The 23,742-nt window shown below is 38.2% G+C and overlaps 1 long non-coding RNA gene across 1 annotated transcript; it reads right to left on the reverse strand.

Moving 5' to 3' along the window:
- Positions 1–4,830: 4,830 nt before the first annotated feature.
- On the reverse strand, positions 4,831–8,689 carry LOC135964520 (uncharacterized). Its single transcript, XR_010577005.2, has 3 exons — positions 8,562–8,689; positions 7,297–7,380; positions 4,831–6,845 (listed from the first exon to the last, which is right to left on the reverse strand). It is a non-coding gene; the product is annotated as an uncharacterized lncRNA (long non-coding RNA).
- Between the last annotated feature and the right edge of the window lie 15,053 nt (positions 8,690–23,742).

A 23,742-nucleotide genomic window follows, 5' to 3' on the forward strand; every position in this document is an offset into this window, starting at 1 on the left:
TTATTTGCAATAGCCAAAAGGTGGAAACATCTTTTGTGCTTATCAGTAGATGAAAAGATAAAGAAAATATGGTGTATACACAAAATGGAATATTATTCAGCCATAAAAGAAATGAAATTGTGATACCTGCTACTACATGAATGTACCCTGAAAACATTAAGCTAAGTGAAATAAACAGATACTGAGGGGCAAATATTGTATGATTTAACTCACAGGAGGCACATAGAATAGGGAAATACAGAGAGACAAAAGTAGAACAGAGGTTACTAGGGCCTAAGAAGGAGAGAACGGGGAGCTACTTCTTTAATGGTACATTTTCTGTTTAGGATATTGAAAAGCTTCTTGAGATGGATGATGGTGAAGGCTATACAACATTGTGAATATACTTAATGCCCCTGAACTCTACACTTAAAATGGTCAATGTGGTAAATTTTTTGTTACATATATTTACCACAATTAAAAAATAAGAGATAATTTGAGATGTTAGCTGTACAGCTAGGCAGAGTTGAAATCAAGTTGAAATGTTGAAATCAAGTTTTTAATCAATGAACCAAAATGTGAAAATCTAAACACTCCTAATTCAATTGGCTGCAGTTACACTCTGCTCTTATATGATTTAGATACTCTACATGAAACTTTTACATGGCAATATTTAGATACCCATTCTTTAAGAGAAAAAGATGTATTCTGAATTAGAAAACAAGAAGCTCTAACTCTCATACTTAAAAAGAGATGTTTACAAAAGTCAGAGGAAGAAAGCAAGCCAAATTTTCTTCAATAATAGTAGTCAGTCATGCCTATGAGACAGACCCTCGTTAGGTCCTTAGTTTCTTTATCTGTAAAATGGGATTAGCAGTATTGATTATGTACCGACTCTCTGCTGTGTTCCCCACCTCACCATCACTGAAAAGTAAACTTCTGCGCAGAGCTCAGGCTCTACACTGAAAATAAGAAAATGAGTCATCTCATTTTTACATGTTAATCCATATTTAATGTACATCATAAAATATTAACAGTGCTTTTTAAAAATTTAGGCAAGTTCTGGAAGAAAAACATTTCCCAGGGAGGCATACATAAATTTGTCTGTGTTTTATACAAAAAGAAATCTACTCTTATTAAAATATCAGACCTATTTTTATGGAGCACTTTTTAAAAATGACATTAGATGACACAACTCAGTACAACAAGATACACTGGAGAAAGGCCTTCTTAGACTTCTGAACTTAAAATAGAAACACGGAGGCACTGCAAATCCTCGAGAAAGACCGGGATTATGCAGCCCAACGTTTGAGGATATGACTCACAATTTGGGGGGAAAAAAGGTTTTAGAAGATCATCTTACAATATATACCAAAATTTTATAATAGCAGAAAACAGAATTTAATATTTTGTGAGCCTTTTGATGAAAAAGGCTATTGTAAGGTGAAAAGAATTAAAAATGAAAACACAAGGGAAAAGATGAGCAAAGTTGACTGGAACAGCAACAAAAGCCTAATTTTAAAAATTTAAAATGAATTATAATATTTAGTTTAACTTCTAAAGGTTAACAACAAATGGAAAATATACATATAAAGGACATAAGACAAAGGTGAGTATCTTTGCCTGGAAAGGAACCCGTATCAAACTCGTAGCCCCTCCATCACCACCAAAAAGAATGGATAAGGTTTAATTCCTTATCTTAGAGAAAGGTCTGGAGATGTAGATATACATACCCATCCACTCCTGGATTAAGGAGATGTAGTGAAAGAGAGAAAGTTCTGTTTTTTATCTGCATTTTGTACTGTTTTAATTTTAAAATAAGTACGTATTACTTTCGTGATATAAAAAAGACATACATTTTCAGGATAAAATGCAGCATCATAACATAGAAATAATTCATTAGAAAAGGAAATAGTACTAGGAAACATGGATAAATAACTAAACTCAGTCATAATCAAAGAGAAACTAAATACATGTTGTCATTTTGCTTCTGTCAAATTAGAATAGGACACACAGTTGCTAACGCTGTTATGTAATGATGACAACAGAATGAATCGGCATCCCTTTGGTAAAGCAATTTAGCAATACATTCAAGAGCTCCAAAACTATCCATAACCTTGACCCAATCATTTCATTCCTGATAAATCCATTTGAAGAAATAATTTATTCTAAGGAATAATATAAAAACAGCTCCATATGAAAAGGTCGAAATAATAAACGTCTAACATGGAAATGATTATATGAATCATACATGCATTCAGTGAAATATTACACAACCAATAAAAGCATGCTGAAAAAGCTATCTGATAATGTACTATAAACATTATTTCAAGCAATATATAAATCACAGAAAAATTTTAAACAAAAATTAGAGTTCCAAAGGTACAGTACAATGATAACTACATACTTTTAAAAAATGCCTATATACAAAAGGAAAGAATGGATCAGAAATTAATATGCCAAATGTTACCCCAAAATGGTTGTATTTACAGGCTTGTAAGCTTTTACTACAGGGCTGACACATAGGAAGTGTTAATAAGAGTAACTATTATTTTTGCTTTATTATTATGAACAGCAATACATATTGATTTTTTATTTAGATCTGGTATTACTTTAAAATAAAACGTAATCCTCTTGAAAGAATTCAAAAGTAAATTTGAATGGGGGTGACTTTTGGGTATTGCAATTATGGGTAATTTATACTTTCTTGCTTGTCTTTTTTCTGAATTTTATACAAGAAACATATATTCTATATATAAATGTTAACGGGGTTTATTTTATTTATTTATTTATTATTATTATCATTATCATTATGAGGTGGAGTTTCACTCTTGTCACCACTCAGGCTGGAGTGCAGTGGTGCAATCTCAGCTCACTGCAACCTCCGCCTCCCAGGTTCCAGATTCTCCTGCCTCAGCCTCCCAAGGAGCTGGGATTATTGGCGCCCACCACCACACCTAGCTAATTTTTTATTTTTATTAGAGACAGGGTTTCACCATGTTGTCCAGGCTGGTCTCAAACTCCTGACCTCAGGTGATCCACCCGCCTTGGCCTCCCAAAGTGCTGGGATAACAGGCATGAGCCACCATGCCCAGCCAGGGGTTTTTAAATGTTTAACTTTTAACATCTATATTTAAAACGTGGTTCTTACTGATCTGAACACATTACTCTTCTGAAGTTCACTCAGAGTCAATTTATTGAAATCATATTCACTACAATATGTTAAAATTGGTCAAGATAAGTGACCTGGAAAGCAGGACTTACACTTTTTACACTTTATACCTCTGTAAAGTTGTACTTTCTTATACTGAACATGTATTATAAATGCACTATCTATATAATTTTTTAAATAACTTAAAGGAAAACTTGGAGAAGAACAAACTGTTTTGTCCTCAGACTATAATCAGGGCACTTAATACTCTTGTGAAAAAACTAATACAGTAACTATCAACTAGTAATTTCAAACTAGTCATTTCGAACAGGTACGTTGCGTTTAGGAAGGACATGACTGTATATGGAAGGTAGTTCAGAAAAAGAGAAAAAAGCCAAGCAGGCAGTTATTTCTCCGTTTTGTTGTCTTGGTAAGTGAGGCAGCTGCGTGAGCTGTTTTCTATTATTTTCCAATCATGTCCCAGAAAGAACATTTTCAAATGGGAAGGCAGATATACTGAGGGTGTAATTAATCTCCCTAAAAATGGACCATTACAAATAATGTCAGTGGACTCAAGGATAAAAAAGAACCCAAACAAAAGTACTAGCAAAATATAAACCCAACACTAAAGGGTGTTACACATTTGGTTCCCTTTACAGAGTAATATGAAACGATTTTTCAATAGGCTCAAAATTTCTACAGCTTGAATCTAAAAGGCCCAGGCAAGTGTGGCTTACTCAGAAACCAGTCAGAGTGGGGAAATGCTTCATTGGGCCAAAATCACTAATACAGAGAAATAAAACTTCCCTGGTGAAAGCTCCAAAGAGCAAAGAGTATGACTTCATGGAATAAGTTGTTCTAAATGGAGTCTGTTTTCAACAGCCACATGTAAAGTGAAATTGATTCTACCATAAGCAACTCAAGAAAACAAAGATTGGGAGCAATGGTAACTATATTACAGAGCGATATTAGTATAACACATCACAAAGCTTTCACATGCATGTATCTTTCTAAAACAGGTTGCTTACAATCAGCCGCATACATCCCACCAATAGCTGCAGAGTAGAAATTTAAAGAGCTATAGATGCTCTTAGTTGGGCTGGTATTTGCCTAGATTCATGTCAGCTCTACTTGACACAAGTGAAAATGTTAATAAATTTTACTAAGTTTGAGAGCATAAAAAAAGAACAAGAATGCTGTTTTCTACTTTTTTTCCCTCTTACTCTACACATTGCCCAGCACAGATGAATGATTTATCTTGTAGTGAATCAATAAACCAGCTGGGAAAATGTCAGAGATATCAGTTAGCAATAGAAAAAGATAGACCCTCAGATTCAAGCAATTAACAGAAAAAGTAAGCAGCATTATTTTCTGGGTGGGCCAGCTTCCAAAAACCATTTTTAAGCTAAAAGAAAAACTCAATTCATCCTAAAAACCATAATGTTTGAGTTACTCTCTATACAGGACAGAAAAAAAAAATGAGTTTAATTACAGACCCTGTTTTTCATATTCAAAAATAAAGTTTTTAGTTATTTTTAGTTATTTTAGTTACTTCAAAAACAAAGTATGATACAAAAATTACCCAGGTGTAGTGGCGCATGCCTGTAATCCCGGCTACCCAGGAGGCTGAGGCAGGAAGATCCCTTCAACTCAGGAGGTGGAGGTTGCAGTGAGCCGAGATCGCACCACTGCACTCCAGCCTAGGTGACAGAGAGAGCCAAAAGAAAAAAAAATTGTGCTCATTGACCTCCCGTCTTAAGGAGAAGGTAAGGGAGGACAACAAAGAGAAGAAAAGAAAATTGAGTCCAGCAAAAAGAGGAAAGAAAGTACACCCAATACCTAGTCTCCCAGCGATAGCCACTGTGGATAATCTTAGCATAGGCATGTCCACGTTCTTTTCTTTGCTCGTACAGATTTTCCCCCAAATATATTGACTTTTTTTCACTTAAAAATATAGATGATGTCTTCCTTTCTGCATTATTTTCCTCTTTCCTTCTTCTTTTTCTTCCTGAAAAATTGAGTCCAAGATCATTAAATTATTGAGTGGAGCCAAGTGAGGGAGGGACCCTGTGGTTGAGTGTGAGGGAAGGGTAGGGAGGGCAGGCTGTGGTGGCCCAGCGTGGGGTACATCAGAGGCAGCTGTGGGGGAGGAGTAGAGGAGGAGTGAAGAGTGACATCCGCAACCTCGTGTGAAGTGTCAGAATTCAAGTGGGGCCAGGCACAGTGGTTCATGTCTGAATTCCAGCAGCCTAGGAGGCAGAAGTGGGAGAATCCCTTTAGCCCAGGAGTTTGAGATCAGCCTGGGCAATATAGTGAGACCCCTGTCTCTACAAAAAATTAAAAATTAAAAAAAATTATCCAGGCGTGGTGGCATACACCTGTAGTCCCAACCACTTAGGAGGCTGAAGTAGGAGGATCGCCTGAACCTGGAAGGCAGAGGTTGCAGTGAGCTGAGATCTGAGATCATGCCACTGCCGTACAGCCTGGGAAACAGGGTGAGACCCTGCCTCAAAAAAAAAAACCTAAAAAATTAGAAAAATTTTAAAAAAGAATCCAACTGAGTGAGGAGGACACCAGCTTGAGGGGCAGCCTGCTGCGTGGTGGCTCCCAAACAGGAATTTAGAGAGTAAGTAGGATGAGAAGAGCATTTGTGAGGGGGTGGGCACTGGGCAGGAGAACAGGGTCTGGAGGCAGGGAACCTATGGCTGATTCACACTGACTTCCTAGAACTAAATCAAAAGGAAAACCCTAACTTTTCATGCCCAAGTAACAAAAGGACTGGAGGCTACTCCCTTTGCAAACCACCCCTTTTTTCTGTGGCAGATGAAAAATTCAAAGTACCTCTGATTTGTCCCCTCCTGCAACCAATCAGGCTGGTCACCGGCCAAGGCTTCATTTGCCTAGAAGTATAACTTTGTAACTTTACTTCAGCCTCTGATCGGTCACTTTGCACAACCAATCGGACATTTGCATAGCGTGTAACTTTGTGACTTCATTTCAGCCTCTGATTGGTCCCTTCCCACAACCAATCAGACTGAACAAGGGCCACTACTTCCTTTACATAGGGTGTATACCAAGTAACCAATGGAAAATCTCGAGAGTATTTAAACCCCAGAAAATTCTGTAACCTGGCTCTTGAGCCTCTTGCTCAGCCCACTTTTACTCTGCAGAGTGTAGTTTTGCTTTCAATAAATCTCTGCTTTTGTTGCTTCATTTTTTCACTGCTTTGTTTGTGCGTTTTGTCCAATTCTGTGTTCAAGACGCCAAGAACCTGAACACCCTCCACCAGCAACAATGGGAACTAATTTACATACATATGGGGTATTCAACTAATAATATATTGAGAACCAGGTGGTTTCTCACTGTTAGAGAAGGAAGGTATTAATATGGAAAAAAAGAAGACGGGTGTGAAAATTGTGATTGTAGGTAGAAACTAGAGAGATCAGTGTGAATTCATGGATATACATTTTACACCAAGGAACCAGGGGTCCTTGAGAAATAGCTAATACTAGGGCTAGAGCAAGGAAAGGACATTATATTTGTTTATTGAGGCTACTGTAGCAAATTATCACAAGCTTCATGGTTTAAAACAACAGAAATGTTTTCTCTACAGTTCTAAAGTCCAGAAGTCCAAAATCAATGTGTCAGCAGGGCTGAGCTCCCCCCGGAGGCTCTAGGGGAGAATCCTTCCTTGCCTCTTCCAGCCTGGAGAACCCTAATACAAATATCAATGTTAATTTCTTGATGTTTATAGTTGTATGTTGATTAGGTAGCAGAATGACCTATGCCTAACCACAGTACGCAAGTATTCAGGGCCATTGGGACATCATGTTGGCAACTTAGTTTAAAATGGTTAAGGAAAAGAAATCTTTACTGTTTCTACAATTTTTCTATAAGTTTATTTTAAAATAAAAAGTTTTTTTTTTTTAATTCAACAATGCTTTTGAAAGAATAAAAGTATATGGTGGCCAGGCATGGTGGTCCACACCTATAATCCCAACAATTTGGGAGGCCAAGGTGGGCGGACCTCTCGAGCCCAAAAGTTCTAGACCAGCTTGGGCAGCATGAAGAAACCCCATCTCTACAAAATACTACAAAAAATTAGCAGGGCACAGTGGCACACGCCTGTAGTCCCAGCTACTCGGGAGGCTGAGGGGGATGCTCACCTGAGACTGGGAAGCCAAAACTTGCAAAGAGCTATGATTGCAACTCTGCACTTCAGACCGGGCAATGCAGGGAGACCCTTGTCTCTAAATAAACACATCATTTAAAAGCACATTGTAAACACTTTTCACATCAGCAGTTACATTTGTGTAATATCATTTCAAATGTTTTTATACACTTGTATAGATCATCGCTTATTTAACCAAATCTTCTACTGTTAGACATTTACATGTTTCCAACTTTGCATTATTTCAAACAGCAGTTTGTTGAACATTATTATAGTACCATAGCTGAGTATATTCTTAATTATTTTCTTCACGTAAATTTCTAAAAGTGCAAATGCAGGGTCAGAAGCCATTCATTGCATACAGATATTTCCAAACTACCTTTTGAAATGCTAAATTCCCTTGCCACCAACAAACTTAGACCCTTGCTTTAAGTAGAATGATAGGCCACTGCTCAGCCAGAATTCACAGCTCCTTAAATGCTCTAGCCAAGCACTCAAATTGCCCAGATTCCAGTCCCAACTTCTCATTCACACCTTAAATACTTCTCCTGGTTAATATGGAGTCTCTATGCCAACCTGATAGTACTTCCCTTCAAAGTGTAAACCACATGTGTGAGCTGAGAATGAGCTTTTGAATTAGATCAAAAGCTAGTATTTGATGCCCAGCTCACCTACTTATTAGCTCTTCTACTTTGGAGAAACTACTTACTTGTACAACATTTTAACCATATGATATGTTTTTATTAAATTCTAAGAGTAAAATCATTTTAAAATATGAAATTGCAAAATCATGTGTGTTAGTCCAGGTCCTCTAAGAAGTAGATACAAACATGGTATTAAACATACAAGAATTGTATTAGAGAAAACACTTGTGGGAGAAAATAGGTGGGGAGCCAAGAAGGCCTGGAGATCCACCAGATTGACAGATTGACACAAGGAAAGAGGACCCAAGCAAAGGAAACGGGGGAAAAGTTGAGTGGAAACATCCCAAACAGCCATGGCCTAGTGATCTAAGGCGATCTCAGTGGACCTTTTGAGAAGTCCTCAAGCTAAAGTCAGCTGGCAGAAGAGTCTGTCTCCTAGAAATGAGTCGGCCTTAGCATCTCAGCCACACCCAGTCATTGGCTTGGCACAACCCCTGGGAAACATGGCCTGGTGCAAATGCGGCAGTGCACATCAGAGCACTGCAGCTCCAGCCCTTGCACAGTTATGTTCCCTGAAGTCAGAGAGCTGCAAGTCACATGTTCATAGTGGCCATACCTCGTTTATTCTCTGTCTCTGCAGGTTTCCAGCTGGGGAGCAATGCAATATTTAACCCCATTTGGGGAATCAGCAGCCCGGACTCTGGAACAAATTCTGCCTCTTGGAAGAAGGAGGTAACAGATTATACTTTTCTATTCACGAAGAGATCTGGAGGACTTATAGGAATAAATTGAGGCAATTTTACCGAGGAACATAAGAGAAGAATAGAATAAATGAAGAAATACACTATTTCCCTGAATGGAAAAATTCTAATGTTATGAAAATATTATTTCTCTCCAAATTATTTGCCATCCCAGTCAAAATAACCATGGGATTGATGACATTCTTCGGCTATTCCTCTTAAAGAATAAACGGGAAGGAATGGTTTTAAAATGTTAGAAAGGATTAATAAAAGAAAGGTTCTTACACTTAGCAGACATGGAAAATTATAATGTTTGGTCGTTAAAACTGTGTGGAAGACAGACTGATGGAAATGATTAGAGAGCTTAATAACAGACCTAACTACAAAGAGTGTTTAGTCTAGATTAAATGAGGCCTTTAAATCAGTTCTGAGATAATCCAATAAATGGTTTTGGAAAAGTCTACTTGGAAAAATCAGATCCCTAAATCTCACCAAACACCAAAATAAATTACAGATGGATTACATTTTTAATGTACAAAAAAAAAAAACAATAAAATACTTAAAAATGTATGAGAGATTACTTATCTGAGTTTAGAATGGAGAAAGCCTCTCTAAGCATACAAGCAAAAGCATAAAGCCATAACATTAAAGATTGATAAATCTGACTACATTAAAATTTAAGACTTATGCAAGTAAAAAAACACCACAAAAGATTCTGGGAATGTGGCAGTTGCAGAAATGATGTAGTTTTTTGTTATTTCTGAATTGCCATGTAACAGTAGACAGAGAAACTATTTAGCAATGGCAAAATCACTGGCAACATTAACAATAAACCTGGGTGAGAGGGCATGCCCACAGACTCCAAAATTCAAGCAGATAAGGACAAACCACCAATAGTCACGATACCTGTATGGTACTGACATCTTTGCAGGAGGAAACAGAGAGAAGCCACCAGGCATCTGACGGGGTGAGAACAGCAACACCATAGAACAGCCAACAGATATCCACAGTAAAGAACAGCAGAACACCTTGACAGCAGACACTGGAAGAGATTTCCCATGAAAATACAAAATGATACAAAAAGAAACAAACAAAAAGGCATCTTTAAGAAATGGCTAACAGGTCTAAAAGAGAAGCAGTAGAAGACAACTCTGGAACATCTTGTTACAGCAGTTGATATGGTTTGGCAGTGTCCCCACCCAAATCTCAGCTTGAATTGTAGCTCCTATAATCCCCGCATGTTGTGGGAGGGACCCAGCAGGAGATAATTGAATCATGGGGGTAGTGTCCCCCATACTGTTCTCGTGGTAATGAATAAGTCTCACAAAACCTGATGGTTTTATAAGGGGAAACCTCTTTTGCCTGCTTCTCTTTCTCTCTTGCCTGCCACCATGTAAGACATACCTTTCACCTTCTGCCACAGTTGTGACGCTTTCCTAGCCACACGGAACTTCGAGTCCATTAAGCCTCTTTTTCTTTATAAATTACCCAGTCTTGGGTATGTCTTTATTAGCAGCGTGAAAATGGACTAACACCAGGTAAAAAGGAAACTGTCAAAAACTACTAGGGTATTGACAAAATAACTCTGTGCAGCCAACTCAAAAGAGGATTCTACTGGCCAAAGATAAGACAATAGGCTCTCAAGAAGGTTAATTGTTGCAACGATCTGAAACCCATCAAATAAATTTAAACCCAAGAGTTCATAAGAATACTAATTGGGCTGGGTGCAGTGACTCACGCCTGTAATCCCAACACTTTGGGAGGCTGAGGTGGGTGGATCGCCTGAGGTCAGGAGTTCAAGACCAGCCTAGTCAATATACTGAAACACCATCTCTATTAAAAATACAAAAAAATTATCTGGGCGTGGTGGTGGGCGCCTGTAATCTCAGCTACTCGGGAGGCTGAGGCAGGAGAATCACTTGAACACGGGAGGTGGTAGTTGCAGTGAGCAAAGATCACACCATTGCACTCCAGCATGGGCAACAAGAGCAAAACTCCATCTCAAACAAACAAACAAACAAAAAGAATACTAATGAATTAATATTTTTAAAACCTAAATTAATCACTTTCAGACATTGATAGGAAACCAGTTAATTATCTTGGAGATCTAATTAATAAAGGACATGAATCAAGCATGTGTATTTCCTGTCCTGTATGAGCTGCATCCTATATGAATTATAGCACAAGAGTAACAAAAATTATATTTATGAGCATATTCTAGCCAACAAGTGAAGGAGAAGTGATAAAATTTGAATAACACCATTTCATAATCCCCAGTGAATTATTAAATCTAGGCACAAAACATTCGCAGCTGTTAACATCACCATCAGAGAGACCGTCAGACATCACATGCCTCTTGATAAAACCGTCGACAGTCTTGCCAAATACATCAAACCTAGTCTGACCCAGTTTCTGAATACAGCTGCCAATTTGCAGATATTAGATGACATTTTAAATTTCACCATGAGTATGCATTTAGTAAAACCCATATCGTGAGAAGCTCTATAGATCAAATAGTCTGGTTTCTTCAATAAATACATTGTTATGAAAAGAAAGAAATGGGGTGGGAGACAGTATAAAATAAAAGAACCTTAAACAACATACTAATATAACAAGAGTTGGCAGGGAAATTAGAATCCTTGTAGATTGCTAGTGGGAATATAAAATAGTGCAGCTGCTGTTGAAAAAAAAAGCTTAGCAGTTCTTCCAAAAGTTAGCTGTAGAGTTCTCATATGATCCAGCAATTCCATTCCTAAGTATATATCCAAGAGAAATGAAAACACAAGTTCACACAAAAGCTTGTACACAAATATTCATAGGAGCATTATTCATACTAGCCAAAGACTGGAAACAACACCAATGTCCAATAGTTGATGAATGGATAAACAAAGTATAGTATATACACGCCATGGAATATTATTTGGCCATAAAAAGGAATGAAGTACTAATACTTATTATAATATAGATAAGCCTTGAAAAATTTATGCTAAGTGAAAGAAGCCAGATACAAAACGCACATGTCATATGATTCCATGAATATGAAATGTCCAGAATAAACACATCCTTAGGGACGGAACGATTAGTGCTTGTCAGGGCCAAGGTGAAATGGGAATAGGAAGTGACTGCTGAGTCACTAAGTGACTGGTACAGGGATTCTCTTGGGAGTGATGAAAATGTTCTGGAGTTAGATATTGTTTGTGGGTGCACAACTGTGAGAATGTGCTAAGAAACACTGAATTGTATGCTTTAAAAGGGTGAATTTCATGGTATGCAAATTATATTCCAATTTTAAAATAACAAATAAAGGAGACATATTAATTTTTCATGAATGATACTAAACCACAGTATTTATGGATGCAGGCTTGGGTGTTCAAACTATAAAAGAAGTTATTTTATAAAAGTCAGGTAGTGGTTACTTGCTGGGGGACGGAGGGAGATAAAGATGAGCATATAGGGGCTTTCGGGGAGACAAATTTCTCTTTCTCTACCTGGGAAGTAATTACAAAGATGTATGATTTACGGTAATTCACTAAGCTATGTTTTCGTTTTGTTTGGTCATCTATATCCATATTTTACAACAAAAACATTACGTCTAAAACATCATAAGATGAAAAGGCACACTATAAAAAGTCCATCTATGATGGCAAATGATTAATATTCTTATTTAATAATCTTTTAAAAATTAATAAGAAAAAACTTAGCTCACTTTAAAAATGAACAAAGGTATTTCATAGAAGACCTACATTGGCCAGTAAACATATTTTTTAATGTTCAGACTTGCTTATGATCAAGGAAATGCAAGTTCAAATAAAAAATAAGAGTGTGATTGATGATACTGGAAAAGATAAAAATAAAATGGCAATACCTAATGTTGTTGAGCTTGGAGAGAACTGGCATTCTCCCACAATGCTAAAGGGAATCTAGTTTGTCATAACTACTTTGAAGAGTAATTTGGCAATATTGAATATTAAAAATTTTTTTCAAAAAACTTTTTAAAAAACCTTTACCTAAGTGACTTCACTTTTAAGAGTTTAGTCCAAAGAAATTATCATGAAAGTCTGAAAAGGGATATAAACAAAGATGTTTAGTAAACTATTACATAGTTTTAAAAAACTAGAAATAACTAAATGTCCAATAATAAGGGGCTTTTAAAATTATCAACTCAAGGAAATAATATGTAGCCATAAAAATGTAGAACACCTAATAATGTCAAAAATGTTAGTAAGATGGTTTTGAAAAGAGCAAATTTAAAAGCAATGTCTACTGCAATACTATTATTTCCTTGTAAACATTTATACGATTCCATATAACACACAAAAATAACTGTGTGTAGAAGAAATGGGGAAAGCAGATTTATCACAAAGTGAGTATCTGTTACCACCACCCAAATCTAGAAATAAAATCATTCAGGCATCCCCAAAATGCCCTCCTTCCACCTCCCAATCTCTACACCCTCCCTTCTGTGCAAATAAACCACATTCCTGACAGGATTATAATTTCCTTACTTTTCTTTTTTTTTTTTTGAGTTTCATCACTTGCATATATATCAGTAAATGCTGTAATTTAGTTTTGTCTGATTGCAAACGTTATGTAAATGGAATCCTATAGTATATGTTCTTTTGTTCTTGGGATCTTTCACGCAACATTTTGGTTGCGAAGCTCATCCCTCTTGTTGCACACAGTGACCGTTTTTCATTGCTGTATACATATTGGAATGGAAAAAGCCTTTCTAATGGGTTACATGAATATACCACGATGTCTTCATTCACTCTGCTCTTGAAGGACATTTAGCTTCCAGTTTGGGAATATGCTACTACAAACATTCTTCTAGATGTCTTTCATCACACAGGGAGCGTATAACTCTGTTGAGTGAATTAGGAGTAGAATAACCAGATGAAATGATATGTAGGTCTTCAGCTTTTATAGATTATATCAAACAGTTCTCCAAATTGCCTATGACCATTTGTCACTCTCATCAGCACGGTGAGAATTTCCATTGTTCATATCCTTAATAAGACTGGTTATTGTCAGCCTTAATCATAGTATGGTTATGTAGCAATATCTTGTTGAGATTTGAATTTGTATTTTCCTTATTTCTAATAGCTTTATTGGCCATTTAGACGTAGTCTTTTCTGAGGTGCCTATTCAAATCTCTTGCCCATTTTTTCTATTGGATTGTTTGTCTTTTCCTTTAAAAGTATAAAATATAAGTGGAGAAAAAGATTTTTAAAATGGACTGCATGGATCCTCCATAATGGTAACAATGACTATTTCTGAATGATGAAATTATGAGTAATTTATATTTTCTTCCTTGGGCTTTTCTGTAGTTTTCTAATGTCCTATAATGATTATGTATTATTTTCAGAAAGTTTAAGTGTTACACAATTATAGTGAATAAAAACAATCAGTTTTAGCAAAGACACTGTCCAGGGAATAAAGTTGGAACACTGACTTGTTAAATTTACGGTATATAGGTAGAGTATCATTTATCTGAAATGCTTGGAACCAGAATTGTTTCAAATTTAAGATTTTTTTTTATATTTTGGGATATTTGCATATACATACTGACAGATCTCAGGAATAGGACCCAAGTCTAAACACAAAATTCGCTTATGTTTCATATATGCCTTATACACATAGCCTCACGGTAATCTTATATGATATTTTGAATACTTTCGTGCATTAAACAAGGTTTTGCCTGTGACCCATCACATGAGGTCAGGTGTAGCATTTTCCACTCCGGTGTCATGTTGGTGCTCAAAGAAGTTTTGCATTTTGGAACATTTTGGATTTCAGATTTTTTTATTAGGGACGTTCAATCTGTATTTGGATGATTTACGGTGGTGAATCTCAAACTATTATAAGGTGTTCCACAGTTAAAATTGAATAATAGTGCCCTTTTCCAATTTTCAATGGTTTCATTTATTTTGCTTAATGCCTTAGTACCAAATTTAAAATACCAAGTTATTGACTTATATATGTCAGTGAATTTATATGTCCAATAGGATCAAGAAGAAACAAAAGAGAGAACTTTGAGTCATAATTAGGAAATCATTCTCTATATCGAGAATGTCTTCTTTCACTCTCATCAGAACTCATACTATTGTAGCAGCTTCTTAAATAAAAGTATGTGTTCTGATAAATCACAAATTTCAAGGTGCTAGATTTCTTGTATCTGAAATAATTAATTATCAAACATTAACTAAATAGCTGTACCCAACAGTGTATAGCATAAAAAAATTAAAACAATGATTACTCTCAAAGAAATGCCATCTAATTGGATAAATAAATTAAGCTAATGGAAATAACAAAAATATGATAGTGTATAAATAATGCAGGGAGTCAAAGAAAACATATTTAAAAGTAAGATGAAGCCATAAAGGCCTAATACAAGAGAACATTAAACTTCCAGAAAGTAATTTTTCTTCGTTATTGGGACTCTGCCAAATCACTCTGTCACAATAGATGCTACTCTACAAAAATTAAGATTTTCAATCTAAATTAATGCTATCTTCTTATTTTTAAGATAATTGCCAGTAAATGGTTTTAGGATGGTCTCAAAAGCTTTAGTTCCCCAAGATCCCAATCCTTTCTCTACTAGATTTTATGATATATGTATGTCCTATTTATACACAGAAACATGTCTTCTTTTGTCCTTGCCTAACCTGGAATATAACTTGAAGAAGCCCTTAAAATGTTCTTAAAAATTAATTTCCAACTATGACTCTCAACACTTCTAAATTCCACATAGCAACTTAAAGTCAGTTTTCATAAATGCTAAATTAGAATTCTGACACATAATTTAAAAGGAACTGTACAAGAATGTAAGTTTAAATAAGCTTGCAATGTCAGGGAGGTGGCAGGGAAGGAAGCACCATGGATCTGTCTCTTGAAGCAGACAACGATTGTACTGGCAGAATCTGTCTGATGCAACTATTTGGGAATTCTACAGTCCACTCAAAGGCTTGCAGTTTCCATGCGAAGGTGTGGTTAATTTTGACCAATTTCAGCCTAGTGCAGTAGCAACTTTGCATCTTCCCACCCCCAGCCCTGTGGCAGGCAGCTGTGTTAGGGTGCCTAGAGTGGCTTTTAGGATACAGAGTGGGCAATAAGGACTTTGTTCTCCAAATGTTGGGGATCTGTGTTCTGATCATGACTGGTCCTTCTGACTACAGAGAAGCAGACACAGAGGCAGGCAACCACTGTTGCCAACTCCCACTGCCATTGTTTAATACCACTCAAGCCAAAGTGGCTCCCAGCAAATTTAAAGAGATGTTAAAAGACAAAAATTACAGAGTAAAAGATCTCATTGGCTTATATTTGTGACTCTAGAATCAGGAAGCATTTCATTCCACAAAATAGAATAAATGCTCTAATGAGCTCAGCAGAGAGACTTGGCTTTATAAGTAGAAAAGGGCTAAAAGCAAAAGCAAGGAACAAAAAGCAGACTGAGCAGGGCATGGTGACTCACGCCTGTCCTCCTAGCACTCTGGAAGTCCGACACAGGTGGACCATTTGAGGCCAGGGGTTTGAGACCAGCCTGACCAATATAGCAAAACCCTGTCTCTACTAAAAATACAAAAATGCACACACCTGTCATCCTAGCTACTTGGGAAGCTAAGGCACAAGAATCACTTGAACCCAGGAGGTGAAAGTTTCAGTGAACCAAGATCATGCCGCTGCACTACAGCCTGGGCAACAGGGTAAGACTCTGTTTCAAAAAAAACAAAAACAAAAAAACCAAAAAAGCATACTGGTCACTTTGATAGAGGCAGAAAGCAGAGAAACTCTAGGAAGACAAGGGTGGGTCCCCAGTGAAACTCCACCTTCAAGCTGAAAAGCCTGAAACCTGTGGCCCAAAGTGAGAACTTCTGTACCCATTTTCCTGCTGTCTCTTGATTGGTTCTTTCTAAATAGTGTCTTTTTACCAACTGAATGTTGCCTTTTCCAAAACTACCTATGGCCTGCCCTGCCCCCCATCCTGTGGCTACAAAGACCCCAGACTCAGCTGGCAAAGAGAAAAAATGGCTGGATGTCAGGGAGAGGTGACTTGACTTCAGAGAAGTGGCTGGACATCGAAGAGAGTCAACCTGACTTCTGAGGAGAGAGGTAAAAAGTCAACTTGACTCCAGGGGACAGCGACCTGCCCTTCCCATCCTCTTTCCAGCTCCCTTCTCTGCTGAGAGCCACTTTCGTCGCTCAATAAAAATCTTTGCATTCACCAGCCTTCAGGTGTCCATGTGACCTCATTCTTCTTGGGCACTGCACAAGAGTGCGGGATCCACCTAGTGCAGGTCTCAAAAGAGGCTGCCACACTGGCCCTTTGCTCTCACTGGTGGAGGGCGGCCGCCACATGCAATGAGGCAAAGGGACCACTGAGCTGATAGCACTCTGCTGTCCTCAGATGGTGGAGTTAAGAGAGCACTGTAACATACTCTCTGGGGTTTTGGGGTCACAGGCACTCCCATCTGGATGCTGCTGCAGGCCTGCATGGAGTTTGCTCCTGCTGGCGCCAAAGCAGCCAGCCAGTTCCTGCGCACATTTGCTCATGTGCTCCTTCCCACAAGGAGTTGAGCGTGGCAGCCGGAGTAAATGGGGCACCCCTATTGCAAGTCCCACAAAGGGGTCAAGGAAAAATCCTGCATCAATTTCCAAATTATTTTCCTTATAGGGTTTAGAAGGAACTTTCTTATTATGCTGGCTCAGCACAACTCATTGCTGTGAATATTCTGTTTCGTGGGAAAGTGGCCTTTTTCAAAGTTCAGTTTGATTATGTGGCACTTAGCATGAGTGAGTTCATTTAGGTTTGGTCAGGTCTGCTGGGAACTAGAGCAGAAGCTTAGTCCAAATAATGGCCTTCCATAAATTCTGTTTGACAAAGACAATGCCTTTTTTTTTTCTCATTTATTTCCCCCTTTTTCTACCTTTGGAAGCCAGATATTTAAGATTGGACATTCAAAAGCAACTGCATATTTGTGGGAATATAGAAAGTCACCAAACGTGCCTGAGACATAGGCTCAGATAAGATGTGAGAAGACCTTGAGTTTACATCTCAGGCTGATATCACACAGAGGGTAATACTCCACTGAAAAAAAAAATTTAAAAACAGCAAACAAAAACAAACAAAAGAAAACCAAAAAGGAGAAAAATCTGTTTTTCAGAGTCACCAAATTATAAAATCCAAATATGCAGTTTTCAATGAAAACTTATAATAAAAGACATAAAAAGAAACTAGAAAGTGTAGCCTATTCAAAGGTAAAAGAAATAGACTGAAACCATCCCTGAGGAAGTTCAGAAAAACACTTTAATAAAACAGCTGTCTTAAAGATGCTCAAAGAGCTAAAGGAAGATGTGGACAAAGTCTTAGAAATATGTATGGAAATATCAATGAGATATCAAAAAAACAAAGCAGAACAAAAAAGAAATTCTCTAACTGAAAATTATAACAGGAATAGAAAATTCACTAGAGGAATTTTCAAGCAGACTAGAGCAGGCAGAAGAAATAATCAACAAACTTGAATGTAGGAGAAATGAATTATTGCCTCTGGGGAAAAGAAAGGAAAAAAACGGAAGAAAAGTGAACAGAGCCCAAGGAACTTGAGGGACTACATCAGGTGGACAAGCACATACGTTGTGGAAATTGCAGAAATGGAAGAGAGAAACAGAGAAAGGGAGAAAGAGATTATGTCAAGAAATAATGGCCGAAAACTTTGATGTAGTATGTGAATCCACAAATCTAAAAAGTTCAACTAACTCCAAGTTGGATAAACTCAGAGACCTACACAAAAATGCATTATAATCAGTCAAAAGCCAAAGACAAAAAATCTTAAAAGCAGCAAAAAACAAATAATTCATCCAATACAATTCTGAATTCTCAATAAAATGACCAACAGATTTGTCATTAAAAACCTTGGAAACCAGAAAGTAGTGGGTTGGTATATTCAAAGTGTTGAAAGAAAAATAAGTGTCAACCCAGAATTCTATGTCAGGCAAAACTGTCCTTCAAAAATGAGGGAGAAATTAAGACATTCCTGGATAAACAAAAACTGAGGGCATTCACTACCATTAGATATGCCCTGAAATAAATGCCAAAGGTAATACTTGAGGTTAAGGTGAAAGAACAAAAGACAGTTACTTGAAGACACATAAAGGAATAAAGATCTCTGGGAAAGATAAATATCTGGTTAGTTGTAAAGTCAGTATTATTGTAACTTTAGTTTGCAAGGCCAATTTTTATTTCCACATGATTTAAAAGACAAATGCATAAAATCATTAATTTGTGTTTTGGAGTATACAATGTATAAAGATAAATTAGTGAAATCAAAGATAAAATTAGTGAAAGGTAGTGGAGCAGGAGCCATATAAGAGTCATATATATATATATAAATATATATATAACAATTTTCTTATAAAATATACGCTGAAATGTTTAGGAGTAAAGAGCTATGATGTATAAAATTTATTCTCAAATTATTCAGTATAAATATTATACATACATACATATTTATGGAGAGAGAGAGAGAGAGAGAGCCTTTGCACAAATAATAAAGCAAATGAAATTAAATGGTAATAATAAGTGAATTCAGGGAAAGGATATATATTTGTTTGTTTGCTAGGGCTACCATAACAAAATAGTATGAACTAGGTGGCTTACACAATATAAATTTTTTGTCTATGTTCTGCAGGGTAGAAGTCTGAGATCAAGGCACTGGCAAGGAAGATTCCTTCTGAAGGCTGTGGGAGAGAATCTGTTCCATGCTTCTTTCCTAGCAGTCTTTGGGGTTCCTTGACTTACAGACATGTCACATTGATTTCTCTTTATATTCACATGGCATTTGGCCTGTCTCTGTGTCCAAATTTCCCCTTTGAAAAAGGACACATCAGATTAGGGCCCAGACTAATGACTTCAACTCAAACATCTGTTTAATTCTGCAAAAATCCTATTTCCGAATAAGTTTACATTCAGAGATACGATGGGTTTAGACTTCAACCTGTCTGCTTTGAGGCGGACATGATTAAATTCATAACAAGTATATATTTTTTATACAATTTTTATTCATGGAGATTTCCTGTAAGTTTGAAATTATTTCCAAGTAAAATGTTTTGTTTTGTTTGTTTTTTTAAAAAAAAGTAAAAGAAATTCCTGTATAGCCCAGCGAGCAAAGTATAAAACCTATTCCAGGAAGAGGTACAGGTACGCCAAGTGAGTTGCAGGATTCTGCTAACCTGTATTAATAGGGCCCTTGGAATTGACAATAAGGTATTGATCAAATGGGACAAATTATAAAATTAGGGCCAAATTTATCAGTATGAGTGCATTTTCCAGGAATTCCAGATTTGATATGTCCAGTAGCAATCTAGGAACTGTTTTTTGTTTGTTTGAGACAAGGTCTTGCTCTATTACCCAGGCTAGAGTGCAGTTGCATGATTATAGCTCACTGCAACCTTGAACTCCCAGGCAAGCCTCCTCCCTCAGCCTCCCAAGTAACTGGGCTTACAAGTGCATGCTACTGTATCTAGCTAATTTAAAATTTTTTTTTTTGTAGAGATGGGTCTTGCTATGTTGCCCAGGCTGCTTTCAAACTCCTGGCCTCAAGCAATCCTTCCACTTTGGCCTCCCAAAGTGCTGAGATTACAGGCATGAGACACCATGCCCAGTCATGAAACTGCTTTTCACATGGTCATGATTTTGTTCTCAAACTCTTTGGGCTTACAGTGTGATTCTCCTATTAGACCTTTGCAGAGGTTCCACACAGCACCCCTACTTGTCACAAACACTATGAATTCTATTGAATGTGTTACAATAATTGCAGATCTCTCTCTTGCCTTGATTCTGAAATGAGTATTGAGTACAAATGGCTCCAAGCCAGGCTGAAACATGGCCTAGACTCAGATGCTGGAATTTTCCTAGCATACTTTACAGAAACGAGTATGGTGGCTGTGCTAGTCAGTTCTCACACTGCTATAAAGAAATGCCCGAGACTGGGTAATTTATAAAAGAGGTTTAATTGACTCACAGTTCCACAAGCCTGGGGAGGCCTCAGGAAACTTACAATCACGGCGGAAGGGGAAGCAGGCATGTCTTACAAGGTAGCAGGAGAGAGAGAGAGAGAGAGAGAGAGAGAGTAGGAGGAACTGTCAAACACCTATAAAACCATCAGATCTTGTGAGAACACACTCATCATGAGAACAGCATGGGGGAAACTGACCCCACAATCCAATCACCTCCTGCCAGGTCCCTCCTTTGACACATGGGGATTACGGAACTTGCAATTTGAGGTGAGGTTTGGGTGGGGACACGGAGCCAAACCATATCCGTGGCTTAATGAGATGGAAATGTTGGAGGGAATTCATTATCTGCAGTCTGCTCAGCCAAACCCTACCATACACACCAGGAGGGCCCAGAAATGTATTACTGAAGGAAGCATCAACATCCATAAAAGTTTTTATGTTGGCTATCCTCTACGGGCCAGAGATGCTGGCACGAGATACTGCAATAGAACTGGGCTTCCTGATTTCAATGGGATAAATAGGATTCCTGCACAGTAGAAGTCAGGTGGCAGCATTTGAGCATCAGAGGCAATAACCCTAATAGGTCACAGGGATACAGTGGCAACTAGAGCATTTTGGCTCTCAGAGTTGGCAGCAGTAGCTAATGGATCATAAAGGTCCTAGGAATACAATAGATGGGCAACCTACCGATTTATGACTTGATTTATAACATCAGAGAAAGTCAAAGCCAAGTGAGCAGAAATCTGACTTGAGTGACCTCTGTGGGAAGAACCCGATTCCCAGACTGAAGTCAGTTCATACATCCAGACTTCCTTAGCCGAGGTGGAGGTTAGATTCCTTTTAGGAAGGACTCTGCAACTCAATCACAATTTCATACCATACATCATCCTCAAAGCCTTCCACAGAGGGACCTCCAGCCATTTAACATGGTGACTGGCCATTAAAGGAATGGAAAACCCAGGCCTCCTGGTGTTATTAGATACTGACTCTGAATTACTTTTGACCACATTCACCTACTGGTCAGGTGATAAGTGTGTTTTGGTCCAAGCCCATCTGACAGTGGGTCCGATGATACTCACAGGAAATTATCCTGTGATTGTTTCCCCACAGATACATTTCACAACCAGCAAAAAGAATCCTCGCATCCGTTCCCTGACTAATAAAATAGGAGCTTGTATTAGTCCATTTTTACACGGCTGGAAAGAACTGCCCAAGAGTGGGTAACTTACAAAAGAAAGAGGTTTAATTGACTCACAGTCCTGGTTCTATTGAATTGGAAGTGAAACTGCCTCCTGAGCATCTGGGCTTCCTTTTTCTTGTTTGTTTGTTTGTTTTTTTGTTTGAGACGGAGTCTCGCTCTGTTGCCCAGGCTGGAGTGCAGTGGTGCAATCTCAGCTCACTGCAACCTCCGCCTCCTGGGTTCAAGCGATTCTCCTGCCTCAGCCTCCCAAGTACCTGGGACTACAGGTGTGTGCCACCATGTGTGGCTAATTTTTTGTATTTTTAGTAGAGATGGGGTTTCTCCATGCTAGCCAGGATAGTCTTGATCTCCTGACCTCATGATCTGCCTGCCTCAGTCTCCCAAAGTGCTGGGATTACAGGCGTAAGCCACCGCGCCTGGCCCTGGGCTTCTTATACTATGGAACTAACAGGTGCAAAAGAAAGGGGTTACTTTACTGGTCAGACGATTGATCCCGATAACTAAGGGGAAATAGCTGCTGTTACATGAGCGATGCAGGAGGGACTATATCTGGAACATAAGAGGATTCATGGAAGCACCTCACGTCTGTCCAGTAATAACTATCATCTTCGTTTGGGCTTCCTAGAAGTGCCTGAGACAGGGATCTGGGAGCACATGATTTATTGAGAAAATGCTTGTCAAGAAAAACCTACAAAGCAGGGAAGAAGAGTAGAGAAGAGGAAAGAGCCGAGCATGTGTGTGGTCTCAGATCCAGCCTTGGCCCCATCCACCAGAGAGGACTTTGAAATACAAATTATGTCACACATTTGCCCCCTTTGAAGCAGGGTCACTAATCTTTTTACTGTGTATCACCCCCTTGGGAGTGGCTAACTCGTCCAGGAAGCTAAGGGCAGGTCTCTACAGAAGGGAGCAGTTGTGAGCAGTTAGCAGTCAATACTGACAGCAGTAGAGAGTGGTTGTACTGCCCAGCAAAGGCGATCTGAGCAGGGCACACGACACCTACTGTAGTCAATGGGAAACAGCAGTAATCCAACGCAAACACATACTCTACTGGAAGGTACCAGGAGAAATAGAAACTATAGAGTAGTGATAACTGATAACAGATTCTCTAAGGAAGCCAAGGGTATGAGATTAGAAGCACAGGTGAGGATTTTGGCCTTGAACAAAAGGGACTCTTTATCCCTTGAAACTAGACAGGATGAAATTGGTATAAAATTAGAGGCTTTATGTAAATTTGTAGGCAAAGGGTCAAGACATTTAAAATTCACCTAAATTTTTAGGCTAAATTGCCAGCCTACTATCAATAAGTGTCAGGCATGTTTTAGGGGCTGGGAAAGTCACAGCATAAAAGACAGGTCAGGTCCATGTCCTGATGGAGTTAACTGTCTGGTAAACTGTCAGTTATGAAACAGCATAAGGACTGGGGAACAGAGGAGGGTGGGGGCAGAATAGGTTTCCCTGAGAAGCGTTATCTGAAACTCAGTTAGCCCATGAGGCCAGCAGGGGGCAGTGTTCTAGGCAGGACAGAGGTGATATTAGCAAATAGTACACATGAATGTGTGTTAATGACAAAGAATATACTACATTGAAGAACTGAGAATTTCTGGGTAGAGGCTCCTAGCAAATGATGGGGCAGAGAGCTAGCTGCAAACCCCATGGAAGCACAATTGGAAACTATTAAAAGGATTTTAAGAATACATATACCGGCCGGGTGTGTTGGCTCATGCCTGTAATCCCAGCACTTTGGGAGGCTGAGGTGAGCGGATCACTTGAGGTCAGCAGTTCCAGAGCAGCCTGTCCAACATGGCGAAACTCCGTCTCTACTAAAAATACAAAAATTAGCC

The sequence above is a fragment of the Macaca fascicularis genome, chromosome 8, assembly GCF_037993035.2.
Source record: "Macaca fascicularis isolate 582-1 chromosome 8, T2T-MFA8v1.1".
Lineage (NCBI taxonomy): Eukaryota > Metazoa > Chordata > Mammalia > Primates > Cercopithecidae > Macaca > Macaca fascicularis.